General features: G+C 41.4%; 1 protein-coding gene and 2 pseudogenes across 3 annotated transcripts in view; all 3 read left to right on the plus strand.

Moving 5' to 3' along the window:
• Positions 1 to 3,632: 3,632 nt before the first annotated feature.
• The window catches only part of RAB38 (RAB38, member RAS oncogene family), a 452,769-nt gene continuing 433,672 nt past the window's right edge, over positions 3,633 to 22,729 (plus strand). The window contains exons 1-2 of the mRNA XM_084895228.1: positions 3,633 to 3,659; positions 4,826 to 4,969. The gene's annotated coding sequence lies outside the window, so the exon portion shown is untranslated. The remainder of the gene's footprint in view (positions 3,660 to 4,825; positions 4,970 to 22,729) is intronic.
• Positions 14,054 to 14,454, plus strand: LOC311627639 (high mobility group protein HMG-I/HMG-Y-like; annotated as a pseudogene). The gene has a single exon. The product of its transcript is annotated as a high mobility group protein HMG-I/HMG-Y-like (transcript).
• On the plus strand, positions 15,041 to 15,899 carry LOC311627640 (dnaJ homolog subfamily C member 7-like; annotated as a pseudogene). Its single transcript has one exon. The product of its transcript is annotated as a dnaJ homolog subfamily C member 7-like (transcript).

Below are 22,729 nucleotides of genomic sequence, written 5' to 3' on the forward strand. Positions count from 1 at the left end.
CCCGGGAAGCCTGGCCCCGGAGGAAGCCTGGCCTCTTCAGCATCTTTGCTCCCCTCTCCGCATGGTTCTTTTTCTATCTGTATCTGACTTGGGCAGGAAAGAGTTTCCTACCCATCTCCCACTAAGAGCTGACCTCTGTTTTGTATCAGTTCAAGAAACTGGGTCCAGGACTTTTTTTTTTCTTTTTTTTTTTCACTTTCCTCACAGGCAGGGGTCTTTTAATTCTATTCTCCCACAAGTGGATGTTTCTCCCTGGGTCCTGTGGACGGGAGGTTTTCCTACCCTCCCTCAGAAGCAGATACCTTTTACATGATCACTTTCCCATAAGCAGGTCTTTTCCTGGGCCCAGGTATGAGAGGGGTTGCTGCCCCTCGCTCAGTAGCTTAAGAATTTGTTTTATATCAGACATGGATCCAGGGAAATGAGTGGTAACTTGCCACATTCCTCTAACAGCCTCCAATTATTATCTGAACACTAGTGCCACTGAGGGGTCTGAGGGCTGCCTTCAGCCCTGTGGCCAGTCCTACACAGGAACACCTTTGGAGGCCCATGGAAAAGGATGTATGAGTTAGGGTGAGCTCCACTTGTGTCTAAGTTCTCAAAATCATTCTAAGCCAGTGGTTCCCAACATGGAAAATTTAATTTTTAAGGGGGAGAGGCAATTCCAGAATGTTATTAACAGTGAATTTTTTGCATTTCTTATCGTTCTAGGGGCCTCATATACACATGAAACTTTATTTGTGATTTTTTTATATCACTTCATACTATTGAAACTTTATTTGCAATTTTTTCATATCACTTCATATCATTATTATAATTTTAATAGTTTTTTAGTGATTTTTTCCTCAGTACTTCAACTGTCATTTCCTTCTTTTATTTTTCTCTTTCATGGATGCCATGTTCTTTGGAAGTTTGTTTAGATCAAGTTAATGGCCTTTTAGGCTTGGTCCACGTGAATAGGACTTCACTTTTTAAATAACAAGAATTATATGTCATATGGGGGTAGGGGCGGGGAGGTCAGGATTTTAGAGATGCTTATGTGGGGCATGGCCAAAAATGGTTTGGGAAGCCCTGTTCTAAAGTAATAAAATAGTCCGCCCATTTATTTAAAGAATTTGGTAACATTGTAGCTGGTTTCCTCTTATCTGCTCTGATGACAACAGTATTTTTCACTCGTATTTTATCAAAGATTAAATAGTTTTTAGTCCTGTTTCTTCTCAGAGATATGCCATTCATTGGAATGCAGGCCGTTTGCCATGCAACCTCAGCTCTCTTTTGGTTTCAAAAAATTTTTGGATTTTGGAGATATCTAACTTTTTCTCTTTATTAAGACAATAGTAACTTTCTATATCCTAGGCAGAAATGAGAATACCAATCTAATAGTATTAGCACCAATGGATCATTCTTGCCTGAAATAGTTATTACTATTGTGTTCACAAGTTTTTCTGATTTCGTCATTCTTTCCACACATATTAATTGACATTCACTTGAGAGCTTATGTTTTGAAAAAAGACAGATAGAAAGAGCTGTGGGGATGTCAGTGAGAAACAAGAAGGGCAGCCTACAGTAATTTCTGAGATGTACGAACTGTGAATAAACCGAGAACAGTCCAGAGAAATAGCTTCCATAGTATTCTGATAATTTATCTGTTATCATCCTGGAATTAAAATCTACAATGACTTTTTAGGATTTGCTAAGTAATAGGCATTGAATTAGTCATTATGCTAAATTCTACAGAAAAATAACAAGGACCTTTTGTCCTCAAAACAGTTACTCTTTGTTCAGCATTTACCATGTCCCAAGAACTCTTCTTAACCAATAGTTGTCAGTGAATAAATGTAGTGGAATTCCCTGCCCCAGCCACACTTTTCTCATTCCAAATTTGTTGATTGCACTGGTTAAAGTTTGTTGTTGACTACATAGCAAATAAACTTCTACAGACACCAAATATGGAAAACATCATGTATTTACTCACTAAGATCATTACTAGCCAGCCCAGGTCCCTGTGCTATATAGCTATTTTATCTCCACAGATATGAAATCAGGAGAGATGTGAGTCTCCCATTTTCACAAACAAAAATGAAGTGTCAGAGGGAAGGTACGGATGCGTTAAAGGGAAAACTATGAGTGGATCAGATCTTTCTCTTTTTTTTTTTTTTAAATTGAATTTATTGGGGTGACACTGGTTTGCAAAATCAGACAGATTTCAAGTGTACAACTCAAACTGCACCACCTGCACACTGCATGTGTGCCCATTGCCCCAGGCAAAGTCTCTCTCCATCCCCATTCTTACCCCTTTTGCCCACCTCCACCTCGCCTCCACCCCTCTTGCCCTCTGGCTATCACCACACTGTTGCCTGAGTCTGTGTGTTATGTATATATATGTTTTTTGGCTAAATCTTTCACCTTTTTTCATCTAGTCCCCCTCATGCCCCCCCGACCCCCCCCCACCTCTAATAACTGTCAGTTTGTTCAGTGTACCCATGCCTCTGTTACTATTTTAGATTCCACAGATATAAGTGAGATCATAAGGTATTTGTCTTTCTCTGACCGGCTTATTTCACTTTGCCAGGTCCATCAATGTTATTGCAAAAGATAAAATTTTCTTCTTTTTTTATGACCACATAACATTCCATTGTGTAAAATTGTTTACTTGATACTAGTGGCCCAGTGCATGGACTTGTGCACATTGACAGGGAAATATTTAGAAGAAATATTTTAATATTGTTATTTGCCCTTTCTCCCTCAGCGCCTAGGAGCCAGGCAGTGCTCCCTTTCACTGCTGCCACCACGGGTCACCATCTGTAGGGCAATGGTAGTGGGGGGGCGGGGTGTGATCGACCCCTGCTTGCACCTGCCTTGGCCTGGTGCGACCCGCTCACCTGCTCTACCATCCTGCCACAGTACCATTCTCATTGGGGCCCATTGGGACAGGCAGCACTTCCACTGCTGCCGGCACCATGTCACCGACACCCGCCGTGTTCTATGTTGCCTCCTAGTGGTCAGTGCACTTCATAATGAGCAGTTGAACTCCTGGTCTTCCAGTGGAATTCCAGGTTGAACCGCCCAAGGAGACAATTTGCATATGAGGCTTTTATTTTGTAGAATATTGCATAGGAGTTTTCTTGCTTCTTGACATTGGCCTGTAACGATGTGGAATTTCCTTTAGGACTGCCTTCTCTCTGTCCCATAGATTTTTGGGTTGTTGTGTGTTCATTTTAATTTGTTTCCAAGTATTTTATTTTTTTTTCAGGCTGGGAAATTCTTTATTCTGGTTGAAGCAGCTTATGATGCAGGTGCAGCCAAACACAAGCTTCAGGACACACTGGACACAGACTTGACAACCTGGGCTTTGAGTTTCAAGCATGGAACAAAAACTCTATAGGGAACTGATAGAAACTCAGCACAAAACAGAGTGGGCCTGGAAACTCACGTGTCAGTCATGCCTCCTCGAGTGTTCTCCTCTGTACAGACCAATCAGAAGAAGATTCAGAACTCTGTGGTTAAGTAAATTATACACTCTGTAGATACTATATTGACTTTAAAGTTACACATAGACCAGGAAATATCCATCAGTTCATTCGGATCAATATACCCTCTGGCCAGGCTGCTGAAGACCAGCCAGGCATGCAGAGGAAATCTGACTGCGCCAGGCTCTGGTGAGCATTCTGCAGGCCTGGGCTGTGGTAGCTGCTGCTCTCCTTATCAGAGCTGTTGTAGGCTTTGTGCCTCTGCCCACCTCTTGAGCCCTGAGTGCTATTGAGTTCTTGAAGCTCCACCACTTCTGTGTCTCTGATGATGTTCGGGACTTCCAGTCTGGATGGCAGAAGGGTCTTCTAGTTCAGAAAGCTTGTCGGGGCTGACCCAGTTGTTCTCAGGAAACTACACGTCAAACTTTATGCACAGTCACCCTTTTTGAAGGGGTTAGGATACTGTGGCATCCCTTCACCTCTAATCACTCGGATGCACCCCAGCTCGATGACTTTTTCGGGCAGATACTTCGCCACGATCTGGCAGGCATCAAGGTACGTGAATGTGAACAGGAAGCTGCAGAGGCCGCCACAAGGCCTATTTTGTACATCATGTGCAGATCAATGCCATCCTGCTGGAACTCCTCCTGTTCTTTCTCTTGTAGCAAAAGAATGATGTCTCCCGGCTCCACTCCGGGGGCCTGGTCTGCTTCTCTAGAGAATGTGATCCTCTAGCCATGATTCATGCCTTTGTCCATGTGGACTTCGAGAATCTTGACTTCTTTAATCACCTTCTTCCCTTCACACTTTTTACAGTGCTTCTTTTCCTTAATGACTGTTCTTTCTCCATTGCAGTCTGAGCACACAGACTACATCCTGTTGCACCATCTCTGGGGCCAGCTGTTGGATCATAATGCAGTCACTGCCATCCTGACAGGCACTGCACTTCTGAACAGCCTCTGACTTTCCATCTTGGCCACTGTATGCACTGCACAGCACATTCTTGCTAAGCTGTAGTTTGATGGTGTTGCCATTATACAGATCTTCTAAAGACGCTTTGAGTGGATACATCCTATCTTCCCTTATTCTGCCATTTTGACTTCTACTCGGATTGCCCATGAAGCTAAACAGCACCCCACCAAAAATGTGAGAAAAGATATTATTCATGCCACTGCCTCTGCCTCTGCCTTCCCTGCCTCTGCCTTGCCTTGTTCTCCATATCAGTCATATAACTCTCGTTTCCCAGGATTTGATAGTACTTCATACACAAAACTTATTTCTTTGAATTTATCACCAGCATTTGGATTCTTATCAGGGTGATATTCCTTGGCTAATTTTCTGTATGCCTTCTTCAGCTCATTCTCGCTGGTGCCAGATGGCATGCCCAGGATGTCACACAGCTTTGTGTGGACCATGTTTCCCAGGCCGGGCAGCCGGGCAGCACTCATGCAGGAAAGCAGCAGAGTGGTGAAGCAGCTGTGCAGGCCAAGGAGCTTCAGGTAATTTTTTATTTCTTTCTTGATCTCATTGTTCACCCATCATCCTATATAATAAAGAGGTAATATGCAAATTAATCCTCATGCACTCATAAGATGGGCTGCCTCTGACCAGGCTGGCAGGGGGGTTAGTGAGGGATGACCAAAAGACTGAAGAGCAGGCTGCGTGGGGCAACCAGGCCAGCGGGGTGCCATGAGGGGCGACCAGGCTGGCAAGGGGGACTGTTGGGGGAGACCAGGCCAGTGGGGGTGTGTGTGGGGGCAGTTAGGAGTGACCAGGCAAGCAGGGAGGAGGCAGTTGGGGGCAACCTGGCCAGCAGCAAGAGGCAATTAGGGGTGACCAGGACAGCAGGGGGGGGCAGTTAGGGGTGATCAGGCCAGCACACCAGAGGCAGTGAGGTCCGATGAGGCTGGCAGGGGCCAATTAGGAGCAACCAGGCAGGCAGGCAGGTGAGTGATTAGGAGCCTGCAGTCCAGGATTGTGAGAGGGATGTCCGCGGGTCCCAGATTGGAGAGGGGGCAGGCTGGGCTGAGGGGACTGCCCTCCCCCCCCCCCAACCCCCCGTGCACAAATTTAGTGCACCAGGCCTCTGGTTATTTAATATGCTAACTTATCCTCCATATGTTTGAATGTTTTCAGGGTTTTTTTTTATTGTAGTTGATTTATAGTTTCATACCATTGTGGACAGAGAAGATGTCAATCTTCTTGAATTTGTTAAGACTTATTTTGTGTCCTAAGCTGTGGTCTATTTTTGAGTGTTCCATGTGCACTTGAGAATAATTTATCTTCTGTTGCTTCAGAATGAAATGTTCTGTTAATGTCAATTAACTCCACCCTATACAGTGTCATTTAAGGTTGCTGTTTCATTGTTGATTTCTTTTTGTCTGGAAGATCTATCGATTGATGACATTGGGAGTGTTAAAATCCCCTATTATGACTGTGTTGCTGCTGATCTCTCCCTTAAGGTTCACCAAAATTTTATTTATATATTTAGGTGCTCCTGTGTTGGGTGTATATATGTTTACAAGGGTTAGATCCTCTTGTTGGATTTATCACTTTAATATTATGTAGTGACTCTCTTTGTCTCTTTTATGGCCCTTGTTTTGAATCCATTTTGTCAATATAAGTATTGTTAAACCCAGCTTTTTATTTTTTCATTTCCATTTGCATAAAAAAAATTTTCTCATTTTTTTTTTTTTTACTTTCAGTCTGTGTATATCTTTGGTTCTGAAGTGGGTCTCTTATAAACAGCATATACTATATACAGATCATGGGGTGTTTGTTGTGTTGGTTTTTGTTTTGTTTTAGGAAGGGCCCTTGGAGCTTGGGCGTGAGGAAGGTAAAGGTGATTGACCTGCCTGGGGGATTCAGAGAAAGGTGAGGGCCTGACTCCAGGAGGGAGAGTGTCTGTTTTCTTATTCATTCAGCTACTCTATGTCTTTTGGTTAGAGCATTTAAAGTTATTATTGATAGGTACTTATTTATTGCCATATATATATATTTCTATTTATTTCTTCTTCTTAAAGCAGGCCTTTAACATTTCTTGTAATACTGCTCTGGTGGTAATGAAATTCATTAACCTTTTTTTGTCTGGGAAGCTCTTTATATTGACTTCAATTTTAAATGATAGCCTTGGTCTTGGTTGCAGGTCTTTGTTCTTCATCACTTTGAATATTTTATACCAATCCCTTCTGGCCTGAAGTGTTTCTGTTGAGAAATCAGCTTGAATCAGCTCTTTTAATGCTTCTTTTTAAGTAGACTCCGGAGAAATAGGTGGGTCCCATAATTTATCTATTATGCAGTGGTTGCACATGCCTCCCTGGGCCTTAGAGCTAAAAAGATAATACTTCACTTATTCCTTAGAATTACATGGCTCTTGTATAAGAAAAGAGCATAGTTACAGCTTTAACAAAACAGACTTCTGAAGATACCATAAGGGGTAGGAAATTAATTAAAAATTAATGTTAGGATTGAGTTTAAAAACTAATGGAAATAAATGTCTTTGTCATGATGTGTGTATATATAATGGTAGCAAAACACTGAACTACTATACTGAAGGGCCTGTTCTCTTCATCTCTAAGAATGGATTTATAAAATGTATCGATTTCCTCATGATTCCTTGTTTAAGGAGGCTGTAACCAAACATGATAAATATACTCCAACTCCTGAATGGGAAAAGTTTTAATAAATACTTTTGCTTTTGAACTCAGTGGACCTTTCATGTCCCAATCTTATTGTTTAATTAATGTCATACATTGCTAACTAAACATCTTTTGTTTTCCCAAGAAAAATGTACCTTGTACAAAACATTATGCTAGACCTCCTTTAGGGAAGGAGCGATAGAAATATATCAAATATAAACTGTGTGAAATATATATTTTGTGAGAGAAAAAACAGATAAAGTGCCATCCTACCTAATAAAAGAGTAATATGCAAATTAATCATCACTCCACTACTCCCACAAGATATGTCCACCAGTCACACCCACCAGCAATCAGAGCAAGTATGAAAATAAACCCCACCAAGATGACTATGGCCACAGAGAGCAGGAGGGAAGCTTGGATTTCCCAGGCAACGGAAGAAGCCAAGCTTTCTGCTTGCCCTAGCTGGCCTAGGCGTCCACTCAAGGCTACAAAGGTTCAATTATAGAAGGTAAACAAATCCAAATAGAAATGGCAGCAGCCACTGAGCAAGCAGGAGGCTTGGCTACACTCCAGGCTACAAAATTTCAATTGTAGAAGGTAAATAAATTCCAGATACCAGGGCCTCCTACCTCAGGCTTCCCCATGCCCCAAGTAAACCCCCACCCTGATCTGAGACACCCTTCAGGGCAAACCACCTGGCCCCCACCTGTGCACCAGGCCTCTATTCTATCTAATAAAAGAGTAATATGCAGATTGACCATCACTCCAACACACAATAGCTGCCCCCATGTGGACACAAGATGGCCACCACAAGATGGCCAGCAGGGGAGGGCAGTTAGGGGTGACCAGGTCAGCAGAGGAGGGAAGTTGGGGGCAAATAGGCTGGCAGGGGAACAGTTAGGCATTGATCAGGTTGACAGGGAAGTGGTTAGGTGGTGATCAGGCTGGCAGTCAGAAGTGGTTAAGGGCAATCAGGAAGGCAGGCAGGTGAGCAGTTGGGAGCCAGCAGTCCTGGATTGTGAGAGGGATACCAGATTGGAGAGGGTGTAGGATGGGCTGAGGGACACCACCACCCCATACCCCTCACTCTGTGCACAAATTTCATGCACTGGGCCTCTAGTAGAAATGATAAAGAAGAAGACATTGCTGCCATGGAATTGAATAAGGAAAACCCTCAGGATTTGAATTTCCTCTTGAAAGATGTTTAAGATTTGAATATGAAGGAGATGGTACATTCCAACCAGAGAGAAAATTATGAATAAAGGCATGGCTTATGGGGCTGAGGCATATATTTGGAGGGAAATATTAAAAGACAAATTTTGAAAAGTAAATTGGAATATCAAACAAAGGAATATTCCAAGGAATATTGAGCAAATCTTAGAATTTAGCTGCCACCGAAACCGGTTTGGCTCAATGGATAGAGTGTTGGCCTGTGGACTGAAAGATCCCGGGTTTGATTCTGGTCAAGGGCATGTACCTTGGTTGCAGGCACATCCCCAGTTGGGAGTGTGTAAGAGGCAGCTGATCAATGATTCTCTCTCATCGATGTTTCTAACTCTCTATCCCTGTAAAAAATCAATTAAAAAAAATAAAAAGAATTTAGCTGCTAATGAGAACTGTAGTTATCTTCATCTATACTAATAAAAAGGTAATATGCTAATTAGACTAGATAGACTGGATGTCATTCCAGATGTCTTTTCTGATAAAGCCGGGGGCCCAGCAAAGCTGCCTGGGATTCTGGGTGCCTGTTGATGGCCAGAGGAGGGAAGCTCAGGTCCCGGGTGCTGGAGGGAAGCTGGTGCCAGCTGCCAGGGAAAGGAAGGCCTAATCTTGCATGAATTTTCGTGCATGGGGCCTCTAGTTTTATTATAATTTGGTTCTATAAGACATACTCTCTACTTATTCAGGATCTACTTTTCCGAATTTAGTTCGCTTTGTCTGAAATTCTTCCCTATCTTCTCATCTTCCCATTTCCCCACTATCCCTAACCACATTTTTCTACTTAATTCCTACCCACTCTTTGGATATCTGCCTAAATATTACTTCCTCAAGGAAATATTTCTTAACTTATCTGATGAAATTAGAGTCCCTTCTTATAAGCATTCATAATACCCTGTAATTTTGCTGCATAGCAGATATCAAATTTTTAATTATATAATATTTTATATAATATTTATCTTTTCTGCTGGATACTAAAGCTTCATAAGAATAGGAATAATTTTTATCTCATTTACTTCTGTATCTATCCCCAAGACTTATTAAACTATTGGGTTCATAATGAGTATTTAATAAATTTCTCTGTAGCAAATAAAAAATAAATGAAGATATAAAGACAATGACCAATATCTAAAATTAGGGAAGATAAAAACTTTTAGGATTCATAAAAATAAAGGTGAGTAATATGGTAGTACTTTTTTCAACCAGGGTGTGGTCTTCAAAAAGTGTGCTATGGCCGGGACCGGTTTGGCTCAATGGATAGAGCGTCGGCTTGGGGACTGAAGAGTCCCGGGTTCGATTCCGGTCAAGGGCATGTACCTTGGTTGCGGGCATATCCCCAGTAGGGGGTGTGCAAGAGGCAGCTGATCGATGACTCTCTCTCTCATCGATGTTTCTAACTCTGTATCTCTCTCCCTTCCTCTCTGTACAAAATCAATAAAATATATTAAAAAAAAAAAAAAGTGTGCTATGAAGAATTTGCTAATTCAAGCAACAACAATTAAATATCAAATCTATAATATACGTTTGAGGAAACACTATGAATATAAACAAAATAATAGCACCTTATATCAATGGCTTACTGTTTTCCAGGTTATATCATGCATAGTCTCATACAGAGATGAATTAGACATAATACCAGTCTGAGGAACTCATCATTGAAAGGGAAAAATGGTAATGAGTAATGCAAATAATTATCTCTAATTAAATGTGCAAACATTATCTCTAATTTAGCATAGAGGTAATTATAGAGAGTTTCGGAAAACAGAGAGCATGGGTGAGATTAGTTCTGCCTAGGGGCATCAGGGAGAGATTCAAAGAAGTGACATTAAGGCAGGCCTTGAGTTTAGTGATAGATAAGTACAATGAGGTCTAATTAAGGATACTATTAAGAAAAATTGCTTGAATAAAGAAATGAAGGTTTGTGCCAAAACCGGTTTGGCTCAGCGATAGAGCATCGGTCTGTGGACTGAAAGGTCCCAGGTTGATTCTGGCCAAGGGCATGTACGTTGGTTGTAGGCACATCCCCGTTGCGGGGTGTGCAAGAGGCAGCTGGTCGATGTTTCTCTCTCCTTGACGTTTCTAGCTCTCTATCTCTCTCCCTTCCTCTCTGTAAAAAATCAATAAAATATATTTAAAAAAAAAAAAAAAGAAAGAAATGAAGATTTGTGACTGGTTAGCATATCCTATATAATAAAAAGGTAATATTTCCAAATCTAGCATATACTTCTATAAATACACAATTGCTTTGTATGAATATATCACAATTTATTTAACTTGTTTGTTACCAATGAATATTTTACTGCATCTCTATTAATTAATGTTGTAGGCAGTGGGAACAGCACCAGGTGTCTGACCGTTTGGGTCAGACCAGACCTGAGTTCAGCAACCTCAGTAGTTAAATTCCAAACTGTAAGAGAATATTTATTTATTAAGTTATAGAGGTAGAAAAAGTAATTCCTAGAAGAAATGGGCTTAACACCAAGTTATGGAGGTAAAGGAAGGGTCCTTGAAGCTTGGGAGTGAGGAAGCTGATGGTAAGGTACTTGGAGATAGGGGAGAGAGAAGGGGAAAGGGAAAGGCCTGCTCCTGAGAGGGAGAGTGCTCTGGATCCTCCATTCTAAGGGTATAAGAATGGAGGATCCAGAGCAGAGCTTTCAGGGAAGATCTTAATAGAATATTAAGTAGTTTTCCAGGTGTGTCCATTCAGGGTGTGGTCTCCACTGATTGATTGGCCAGCACCATGGCAGGAGGTCATTATTCCGTGTAACTGGTCCTGATGTCAGTAGTGATTGATTTTGTTGCTTATCTGGGCCTGGAGCTGAAATACAACTGAGGACTACATGTTATCCTTAGCAGGAAAAGTCAGGGAGTTCAAACCTCAAGACCAGATATGCTAGGGGAGGAAAAGTCATGCCGGAGGCAAGGTCCCAACCTATAATTGATTGTCCATTGCTAGGCACCTGGGGCTTTCCAAGCTGGTGACCTTCTGTACCTGGCCCATCATCCTTGCTCTGCTCGTGTCTATCTAACTGCCTACAGCAATTAACTCTTAAAAATTTATGCAATAAATATTATTTGACTATTTTGCACACTTTCAGGTATGCATTCTAGTACTTATATTTATTACTCTCAACATTGTTTAGTCAAAATGTATTTGTTGTTTAAATTTTTATTTTCCCAAATCATTCACCAAAAAAATAAAAAGTATATGAATTTATATTACCTATAAAGGTTTAATATACTGCCTGTGTTTTCAACCTATGTTGTCTAACATGTGAACTACTAGTCACATGTAGTTGCTTAAATTTAAATTAAACTGAATTAAAATTTTAATTCTCAGTCACACTGGTCATATTTTAAGTGATCAGTAACCACTTGTGGTTAGTGGCTACCATGTAGGACACCACAGATATAAAACATTTCCATCATCACAGGAAATTCTATTGGACAGTGCCACATCTACAGCCAATATTGGATTCTATGGATCTTTTATATGTGGGGCAATACGATAAATGTAACAAGATCTCGTTTTAATTTTTGTGTTTTTTATTCAAACTGTAAGCATTTTTCAAGTATCACTAATCACATTTATTTTAATGTTAATGGGCTGTTCCTAGTCTTTCAATATTTCTAAGGGATTGTTTGGCTTTTCTTATTAACATGCAAGCTAGTTATTGAATGATTCACTATATATATGAGCTAAGAGAGAAAAATATAATTTAAATAATATTACCATGGCATTATTTAACCCATACAAAGATTTTTGAACTGTTAATAAGCATTTTCTTGCAAAAATGCTTTATAGTAAATTATATATATATATACTCATCAAAATAATTTCCCAAAGATCCTAGACTGTCTACATTTGAGTACAGTAATAAATTTGTGATAATGAATAGAAATTAATTAAATGGTTTTTTGGGGGTAAAGAATCAAGTACTTCTGATTCATCTGAAATAAGCCCAACTTTATCTCCAGTTTTGCACATCTAGGGAGGCCTAACTGAATTGAAAGGCCTTAAATGTCTGGAAAAGGAATCTATGATAAAGATAATATTGTGAAACCCTCTTGTTTTGAGCTGGTTTCATCTACCAATAACCAATGTTGTGTTTGGATCTGCTCTTGTGGTTCTTATGATTGCAAGATGCCCTTCAGCTATAACAAGTGGGAAACTTTGAAAAAATTCAGGTTTATTACTTACAGGACCTGGGTTACATAGCACACCTGGGGCCACACAGAAAGAGAGATAAAGAAAAAAGTGGGAAGGCCTGGGGTTTGAGGGTGAAGACTGGGGGTTTTCCATCTCACTATTGGTGAATTTAAAACAGAAGAGCAGGAATTTACAGTAGAGCGTGGGAAGGGGGAGGAGGGGAGAGGAAGTAGCCCAAATCATTTGTTATAGAAATCAACCAAAATCTTTCAAACAAGGGAGCCTGTGTGAGAGAGTGTGTGAATGGGGATAGAAGGGGGTGGGGAGGGGGAGGGTGGAGGTGAACAGCCTGACTTTTGAATCTGGTGGTTGGCAGTCAGTGTCTTCATTCCAGATAGCTGGTCTAGGTCACAGGGGTCTTCAAACTACGGCCCGCGGGCCACATGCAACCCCCAGAGGAGTCTGATCCGGCCCGCCAGGTTTTTTGGGCAGTGAGCGCAGCCGAGGTGTTACAGTAGGGATTAGTAGTTTATATAGTCCGGCCCTCCAGCTCTCTGAGGGACCGTGATCTGGCCCCCACTTTAAAAAGTTTGAGGACCCCTGGTAGGAAGTGGATACTTCTTGGAAATTGTAGCCAGGGCTTACTGTATGCCTCTCCATTAAAATATAAGTAAAAGTATACCTCTGGTTTAGATGCAAAAGTGTAGAGGAAACCAAAATGTGAATGAGATGTTTAACTTTATTTTTTTTAGAAATGGGAACACTAAGGATATATTCATTGTATTCTCACATTGTACTTTACATGAGCATCTCAGTTAATCCTCCCAACAACCCTATGTGGGAATTTCTATTCGTTTTCCCTATCTTACATAGAAGAAGACTGACTCTCGGAGAGATGAAGTGCATTGTCCAAAGTCATGTAACTGAATAGTAGTAACACCAAGATTTGAGCCTATGCATGTTGGTCTCCTTCACCTAAACTCTTGGAAGCTTTTAGCTGCGATATATATTTTTTGTGATGATTGAAGAAACACTACCTAATTCATGCTTCGACCAAATTGAAACATTAATCTTTAATTAAATTTTTGTAGCAACCAAGGGAGTGCACTGCTCCATTCTCCCGTTATTTTTTCCTCCTTCAAACCTTTTTTTTAATGTATCTTTATTGTTGAAAGTATTAGAGATGCCTCCCTTTTATCTCCAAATAATGCTTTAGTTTTGATGATTAGTACATTGTGTAAAGAATTACTAACAGTTGGCCTAAAGATGGAAACAATAATTTCAACATTTCTATATAGCACTTCATAATTTCCAAAGAATTTTCACATAAATCATGCTTGAGCCAGAATAAAAAAGACAACGATTAGTCCTCTAACTGGGACCTGGAGCCCAGACTGTTTCTGGTGCTGGCTTGGCTGCGAGAAGGCATCCACATTTGCTACCTGAGACTGTGGAGCCACACCCTCAGAGCCCAGCCCCCTAGCTCCCAACATTCAGAGCACACACTGCAGGCCCCTGGCTGTGCTCGCACAGCCCAGCCATCGCTCCCCGACCTGCTCCCCAGAGAAGGGAAAATGAGCGAGTCGAACTAGAAGTCCAGCCAGCCCTTGGCTTCCAAGCAGGAAAAGGAAGCACTGAGAAGCAAGGGTGGGGCGAGCCTGGCAAGCAGCCTCCAAAGGAACCCAGTGAAGTGCCAACACCCAAGAGACAGGACAGAACAAAAGGGAGCAAAAACAAGGGCACTGCCAAGCCCTGAAAAACCATCACGATGCCAAGGAGGAAACCAAGGGACAGACCCCCCCAAAAAACGGAGAAGGAGGAAGAAGAGTGCATCTCTCAGGAGTCCTCAGAGGAGGAGCAGACCCCGCAGTGCCCATGCTTCCTCCCCGAGGAGCAGTTTCCTTCTGGGACTGGACAGCTCCGCTCCTACCATCCCTGCCCCTTCCCAAGGCCCATAGTCAACACCACCCACTAGGCCCGCCTGCACCAACTCAATACACAGCAAACCAGCTGCTGCCGCTCCCTCAGTGGCAGGGACATTGCCAACTGGGCTTCTGGGGGAGGGGGGCTCCTTTCCCACTTTTCCCTCTGCCTGCTCATTAAGGGTCCTGGGAGGGCTCCCCTGGCCTTAAAGGAATTTGAGCCCCATCTCATTCTGACATGCCCACTCCCCTGTACTGGCAGCAGCAGACACCTCAAGGAAGCAGGTTTGAATTCTCTTTGGTAGAGAGAGAAAAAAACAACAACAGAGATTCTGCAGAAAAGCAGGAAAAATACCACACATTCTAGACTATGGCCTCTGAGAGAGAAACCCTAAGTTTATCCTCACTCTCTTCACTAACCTTTACATTGCCACCCACCTATTTGCCTTTATCCCTCTTCTCTCAGATACCTCAGCAGCTGGTCCTGTGTTCTTTACATCCCTCTGATTTCTAGCAAAATGGAAAGGGAAACTCAGGGACATATGATGGAGGATGACTTGATCCTACCTAAGAAAAATGGATGATGTTGTGGTAATAATAGTCAAGGAAAACTTGCAACAGAGAGATCCTCCCATATGAATGGAGCCCACCAATGCTGATGCTCTGTATGTATCAGCCCTTTGCCTTCATTATGAAGATGGTCTTGAGAAGGTGGTTCAGTGTTTCATGCAGTCTCTCAGGATGACTCCTGGACATGAGAAGGCCTGTGTTGCTTGCAGAGATGCTAAAGCATTTAAACAAAATAAAGAAGATGGGAATAAAGCCCTTAAAGAAGGAAATTATAAGTTAGCATATGAACTGCCCACAGAAGTCCTGGGGATAAACCCCAACAATAATATAAAAACAAATGCTAAACTCTGTTGTAATCAGGGTAGGGTTACTCCCAAGCCTAGGAAACTGGATGATGCAATGGAAGACTGCACAAATGTAGTGAAGCTCAATGACACATCCTCAAAAGCCTACCTGAGAAGAACTCAGGGTTACACGGACACAGAACAGTAGGAAGAAGCAGAGCTGGAACATGAAAAAGTATAAGATGGGGAAAACAGAAGAACACAACTCAAAAGATGCACAGTTGGAACTGAAGAAGAATAAGAGGAAAGATTACTACAAGATTCTGGGAGTGGACAAGAGTGCCGCTGAGGATGAGATTAAGAAAACTTACTGGAAAAGGGCCTTGATGCACCACCCAGATGGGCATAGTGGAGCCAGTGCCCAAATTTAGGAGAAAAAGTTCAAGGAAGTGGGAGATGCTTTTACCATCCTCTCTGATTGCAGGAAAGAGTCTTGCTATGGCAATGGAAAGGACCGAGATGAGGGGAGCATGCATATGGGTAATTTTGGTGCAGATAATATCTTCAGGATAATCTTCAATGATCCCCTGGATTTCAGCTTTGAAGCTTCTGGCCCAGGGAATTTCTTCTTTCAATTTGTCTAATGAAAGGAAACAATCCATAACCCAGAACATGCAGACTTGCTCAGTTTCACCCTGAGTGTGGACACAGTTCACCACCTCCCTTCATCATGTCTCCATGTGCTTCCAGCAGTTCATTTTCTCAGCTGGATGTGAATGGGATGAAGGAAAGGGAGCAAGTGACAAGACTGCAGGTAGGAGAGGGAAGTGTGGGGAGGAAGGGTTGGAAGAAGGCAGCTTGTGAATTTTTGTTTTATTGTTTATTTTTATTTAAAAAGAAAAAAAAGCAGAACAAAATATTTAGACCTTTTTGGCAAAAACAAAAACACAAAAATTAAAATTAAAATTAAAACCCCACCAAATATCCAGTTATCTCATATAATTTATTTCTTTGCACATATAAACCTGAAATTACAGATAATTTTTACCAGGGAACTTGTTTTTATATTATGCATTATAGCCATCTTTCCATGTCTGTATTTAAAGTTATATGTTAGTATTTTTTAAAAACCTCCAAAATATCTTACAGTATGGATTTTCCTAAATTTACTTAATTAGCCCTTATTAATAAACATTTTACCCTGATGAGCAATCCTATAATGAACCAATAACCCATACAGTTGCAGAGTTAAAGCACAGGTTCTTAAAAATTTTATTGATATGCTCAAAGTGCTATTTAAAGGGGCTATTTCCATTGTTGTACCTACTTACCCACATTTTCACCCAAGTGCATATACTCAAACTAATTTTTATCCATCTTGTAGGCAAAATAGTCGCATTTTAATATGCATTTGAGTTAATTGGAAAGAATAAAAATATTTTTACTTCACTTAAGCTGTTAATTCATGTCTCTGGGTCATTTTCCTATTGCATTTTCTGTCCTTTTAATGAAGAATATATATTTATTCAAAAGAGATTGACAGAGCTGGCAAAAAAAAAAAAAAAAAAAAAGGAAGATTGAAATGCAGTCAGTGATGAGCCTGTTAAATTTGAGTCTTTTCCCTAAATTTAAGCATTTCCCTGGGAGAAATAAATTATTTACAACTGTGTAGAGAAGAAAAGCCCTGAAGGGAGAGGAAAGAGTGAGAATCAAACTTGACAATTACAGCAAGAGCTAGCTTTGCCCTGATTCCTTTCCCATAAGCAGAGAAAGCCTTCAGCTCCTGAAAACAGGTATCTTAGCCAAAAAGCAGCAAGGAGGGTGAGGCAGGGCCCTCAGATTTCCAGAGGAAAAGCTGCTGCTAATACTTTGGATACTTCAGCTTGAGATGTCAGGTCATCCATTTAGCAAGTAATAAGTTGCCCTGACAGAGCTTACAGTAAAGCTGGAGAGAAAGGCAGTTTGAAGTCTTCTCCTTTTGTGTGTTAAGCAGAGGTTAAGGAATAAGGGCAGGTAAGTAATGAGAGCAAAGGCGGACAAGAATGATTATACTAACTGATCACTTTTGAGAAACTCTTGTTGTCAGAATGGGTAGATAGTGAGGGAGGGCTAGAGAATGTGTGTTTGGTGATTACTTTTCAAACATTTTAAAAAAAATCCTCACCCAAAGATATATCCTATCTAATAAAGAGGAAATATGCTAATTGACTCTCTTGCCCTCACAAGATGGTGGCACCCACAGCCACAAGATGGAGGCACCCAGTCCCTTCAGCCCCACCTCATCCAACTGGAGTTCCTAGTCTCCTCAGGCCTGTAGGGGAAGGCAATTGGAGATGATCAGTCCAGCAGGGGAGGGCAGTTGGAGGTGATCAGGTTGGCAGGAGAGGGCAGTTGGGGATGATCATGCTGGCAGGTGAGAAGTTAGGCATCAATCAGGCCAGCAGGGGAGCAATTTGGTGGCTCTCAGGCTTGCAGGCAGAGTGCTTAGGGGCAATCAGGCAGGCAAGTGGTTAGGAACCTGCAGTCCCAGATTGAGTTCCACTACCTGTTTAGGCAAGATCCCTGCAGTTGGACAAACCCCAAGGGGTCCCAGATTAGAGAGGGTGCAGGCTGGGTTGAGGGACACCTCCCTCCCCCCGCCATGCACAAATTTCATGCACTCCACCTGATTGGAGGCAAGGCCAGCCAACCACCCATGGGCCCCCCTGCAGCTGGCCCCATCCCCAATCAGCCCCCCCCAAAGAAAAAAATCAGGGGTGGGGCCAGACAACCTTCTGCAGCCCTCTTCCCCAGCCAGCCTGGCCCCTTTCAGGGTTGCAGCCAGCTGGCCAACCTTCTGCATTCTCTTCCTACCACTGGCCTGGCCTATTCAGCCCCTATCAGGGCGGACCATCTGGACTCCACCCATGCACAAATTTGTATTTCTATTATATGTATAATTTTAGAGAGAGAGGAAGGGAGAGAAACATTGATGTAACATTGATTGGTTCCCTCCTCACCCTGTACTCACTCTGACCAGAATTGAATAGGCAACCCAGGTATGTGCCCTAACCAGTAATTGAGCCCATGAAACACTCCAACCAACCAAGCCAACCAGCCAGGACTATTAAACATTTTTTTATGAAGCCTAATAACTTAATATTCTTTGACCTATTCTTTAAAAAAAAAAAAAAAAAAAAAAAAAATATATATATATATATATATATATATATATATATATATATATATATATATATATATATATATATATATATTGTTGCCGAAACCAGTTTGGCTCAATGGATAGAGCATCAGTCTGCAGACTGAAGGGTCCTAGGTTCGATTCCAGTCAAGGGCATGTACCTTGGTTGCGGGCACATTTCTGGTAGGGGGTGTGCAGGAGGCAGCTGATCGATGATTCTCTCCTATCGATGTTTCTGACTCTCTATCCCTCTCTCTTCCTCTCTGTAAAAAATATATTTTAATATATTTATTTGTAAAAATAAATATATTAAAAATAAATATATATTGTAAAAATCAAAATATATATATATATATATATATATATTAATATTTTTATTGATTTTTTACAGAGAGGAAGAGAGAGGGATAGAGTCAGAAGCATTAATGAGAGAGAAACATTGATCAGCTGTCTCCTGCACACCTTCCACCGGGGATGTGCCCGCAACCAAGATACATGCCCTTGACCAGAATCAAACCTGGGACCCTTCAGTCCACAGACCGACGCTCTATCCACTGAACCAAACCGGTTTTGGCAATTCTTTATAATTAGTGTCTCAGTGCATGGATTTGTGCACATTGAAAGGAAACTAATTAGAAGAAATATTTTAATATTGCTACTCACATTTTGCTAATGAAAAGAAAATAGGATTCTATCGAGTCTCCTATCTACCTACTCCATGACTTCTGTGAGGATAAAATGAGATGAGGCACAAGAAAATGCTTAACAAACATTTGGTTAAACTGTAAAATGTTTGCACCTGGCTATAAAGCAAGCTGGGCTGAAGAAACTCTAGGGAGGCTAGTTGCTAGGGAGAGGAAGCTGGGTGTTGCTATGTGATGTCAATATCCAGCGCCCACAACCACCATTTCGGGCTGAGCTGTGGGCTGCATTTTGCACCGTAGGGTCTTGGCAACATTGGCTGCAACTCAGTGGGGTGTCCCTCCAGGGTGGTGGTGGGGCCTGTGTCCCACTTGGGGGAAGCCGACTGTTGGTTTTTCAGCACCAGGCCCGTGGTGCCATTTATTTTTAAATGGCCAGTGCACATCATGACAGCTTCTGTGTTGAGCGTCTGCCCCCTGGTGGTCAGTATGCATCATAGCTACTGGTGGGAAGGATGGACACATATCTTTATATTATTTATAAGATTATTTAGCAAAGTTAAAACAAAACAAAACAAAAAAACAGTTCCTGGGGTTCTTGGAGTAAATCTCCCTTGGTCACCTCACCCCATTTCAGAGAAGCTGATGGTTTTATTCAAGGAATAGACAATTCTTATAACAACATTAGTCTACTTAGCTTTTTTAACTTGTCAGAAAAGCCAGTAGATCCTTGGTGTTTTCCATGTTTGAAGAAATAGCCTATTTCTGCCTATCCCTAAAAATGTGAAATGTTTTATAAATCCCAACCTAAAATAAATTTCTAAATTTAAGATTTAAAACTGTGGTTTTAGCATATCACAACTAAAAAAACAAACAATCCAATTCCTCACTTTAGGAGAAAACTAATCAAGATTCAAATGACTTAAAATCCTTTCCCCTATACATTCTACTCCTTTCATTCAAAACTCTTTATTTGTGTAAGAAAAGATGAAGCTGGAGAGAAAGATAAGTAAAAAAGAAATTAGTACTGCGTTGGGTGGCCTATTTATTCTGACTGTGCAAGTGAGAGTTAACAGCTATAGAACCATTTCCTCTTTTCTTAGGGCCACTGCATGTCAGTCAGTTTACTATTCTCCTGAATCATTTACTACCCCACCTTCCAGACCTTCTCACATCCCCAGTACACCTCCCTTTCCCCCTCGAGAGACATGGGATCTATATGGGTGGTAGTTGCTCTTATTTTGAAACAAAGGAAGTTAAAAACAACTCTGCTCCCCAAGAGGCGAATCTTTTCTTGTGGTTTTGTGAGCTCTGCCAAACTATTTGGCTTCCTGATTTCCAAGTGAAAGAGATGATCCATTTCTTTCTCTAATGAAAGAGATGTAGTTGCTCAATATATTATAAATGCTGCCTGGACTGTTAGTTTTGCAAGGGATGATTTGTAGAGGGAAGTAGATGCTCATGATAATGTTCGATTTTTCAAGTCATGGTAAACAGCAATCTTTCCCTTTATTTTTATACAGTAAAAAGTTGGGTCCATGAGGCATGTACCATCGTGCAAGAAAGTGTGGGGACTGAATACTGACCTACACTGAACCCTGACACCATTACTTAGAAGCTGTGGGCTATCTGCAAGATGATAAACTGCAGGTTATTCTTAGGTTCATATCTTAGTTTTTTTGAGGATTTTTGAAAGTAAAGTATTTGCAGAAGTAATACAAAATACCCGCAATAGGAGTGGGTGCTTTCCTCTTTGTGTTGAAATTCAAATAACCAAATTTCAGATGGCTGGGATTTGGGTAACTCCTCATGCAATAGAATTATCGTTCCTAAATCTAATTCAAAGACTTTAGTGTTTGTAAAATACTCTTTCTTGCATGTTTGTTCTAAGCCACATTTGGTTAACCATGAAGAATTAAGTCAAGGCAGACCCAATGCAGCAGAGTGATTTGTCACAGCTACATAGTAGTTACATTCTAATTCTATATAATAAAAGGATAAATATGCAAATTAACCATCACTCTGTCACAAATATGGTGGTGCCCATAGCCACAGGATGGTGGTACCCAGTCCTCTCAGCCCCACCGGAGTCTCCCAGTCTCGGGGGGGGGAGGGTGGAAGAGGGGGAAGTGAGGGGGCAGCTGCTGAGAGCAGACAGCCTGAGCAGCCTGGCGGAATGTGTGCTTTGTTGCCGTGGCGATGAGGCAAGCATGAGCACCCGCTGCAGATGGGCCTCTGGGCTGTGGAGAGCCTCTGGGCAGTGGGCGTGGAGCAGCCAGGCCCCACAGAGAGCTACTGGCACACAGATTTGTGCACAGGGCTACTAGTATAAAATAACCACTTTAAATAATTTCTAAATGTCACTGACAACCTCCATTTCCCCTCTTCTTAGCACTGCCTTTAGAGTTAGTTGCCAAGGAACATGCATGAATAAATATTTCTGTACATTTCTTCACACAAATATGTTATATTAATCACAACAGACTCTAATAATACATATATGGAAAAGAGCCATGTACATGATTGAGACAAATTATCTATTTATATTTGTTTTGATGTATTTTGCTCCTTATATTCCATAAAACATCTTTTTGTGTTCTATATTTAGAAATCCTGGATGTACAGTTATTCAATTTCTCTTCTCTTCTCTTCTCTTCTCTTCTCTTCTCTTCTCTTCTCTTCTCTTCTCTTCTCTTCTTAGAACTGTGAGTTTCTTGAACTCAGGGAGGGCGGTTCTCAGCCAAAGATTGATGTTTACATTGTTTCAGTTCCCCTTTTCTCTTTCCTAACTCAGGAAACCTCCCACACTTAAGGGCCCTCATGCTATGATGGTCCCTCTGGGCTTTCTCCAAATCTGAATCCCTCTTTCACACTGTTTTCTAGCATCATTAACAGGTTGTGTAGGAGAAAAATAATCTTAACCAATTATGCAGCAAGAAGTGATTTTTAAACTTTATTGATGGGAGGTCATGACTTAGGCATATTTTGTTATTGCTCTCAGATGTGTTTGCATTGTAACCGGGGCAATTCAATTCAATAACCATTTATGGAAACGTATTTCAGACCTGTAGAATACTAGTCATAGTGAAACCAAAATGTGGGGTTTGAATCTGAGTTTGTTATCTTGAAAAATCTAAGAACGAAGTGGCGGACAAAAGTGGTTATTGGAACTAAAGTTTACTGAGAGAAGCCAGTTCTGGAAAACATACAGCTGGGGTTCAGGCCAGTGTCCAAAGCTTCTGTTCCACATTGTAGCTGTGTGTAGTTCAGCATCCAAGCTAATTAAAGTCCATTAGGCTATGTGTAGAGTCCACATGGCAACATAGGTACAGGGCACATCACCCAGCACAGGGACCAGGGACCTAGCTGGCTGGGGAGAAAAAGAAGAGAAGCAGCACAATTTTTTTAATCTAGGGGGGTAGCTACAACCTTGCTAGCTCCTGATTGGTCCTTTCAAATAATTCTGCCATAGCAACGTTCTTGGGATTGGTTTATACGCCTTGTCACCTTGTGATTGGTTATCTGCAAGCTTCCCTTCTAAGCAACAATTCATGCATTTCAAAGTGTGTCTCTTGTGCATGCTCTTCTTTCCATGCCCAGCTGGGTTGTCCTAGTAACTCTACCTAGCTGGATTCCTCAGTTCTACTATCTC

The sequence above is a fragment of the Pipistrellus hanaki genome (genome assembly GCF_964339955.1).
Source record: "Pipistrellus hanaki genome assembly, chromosome: 9".
In the NCBI taxonomy this organism is placed as follows: domain Eukaryota; kingdom Metazoa; phylum Chordata; class Mammalia; order Chiroptera; family Vespertilionidae; genus Pipistrellus; species Pipistrellus hanaki.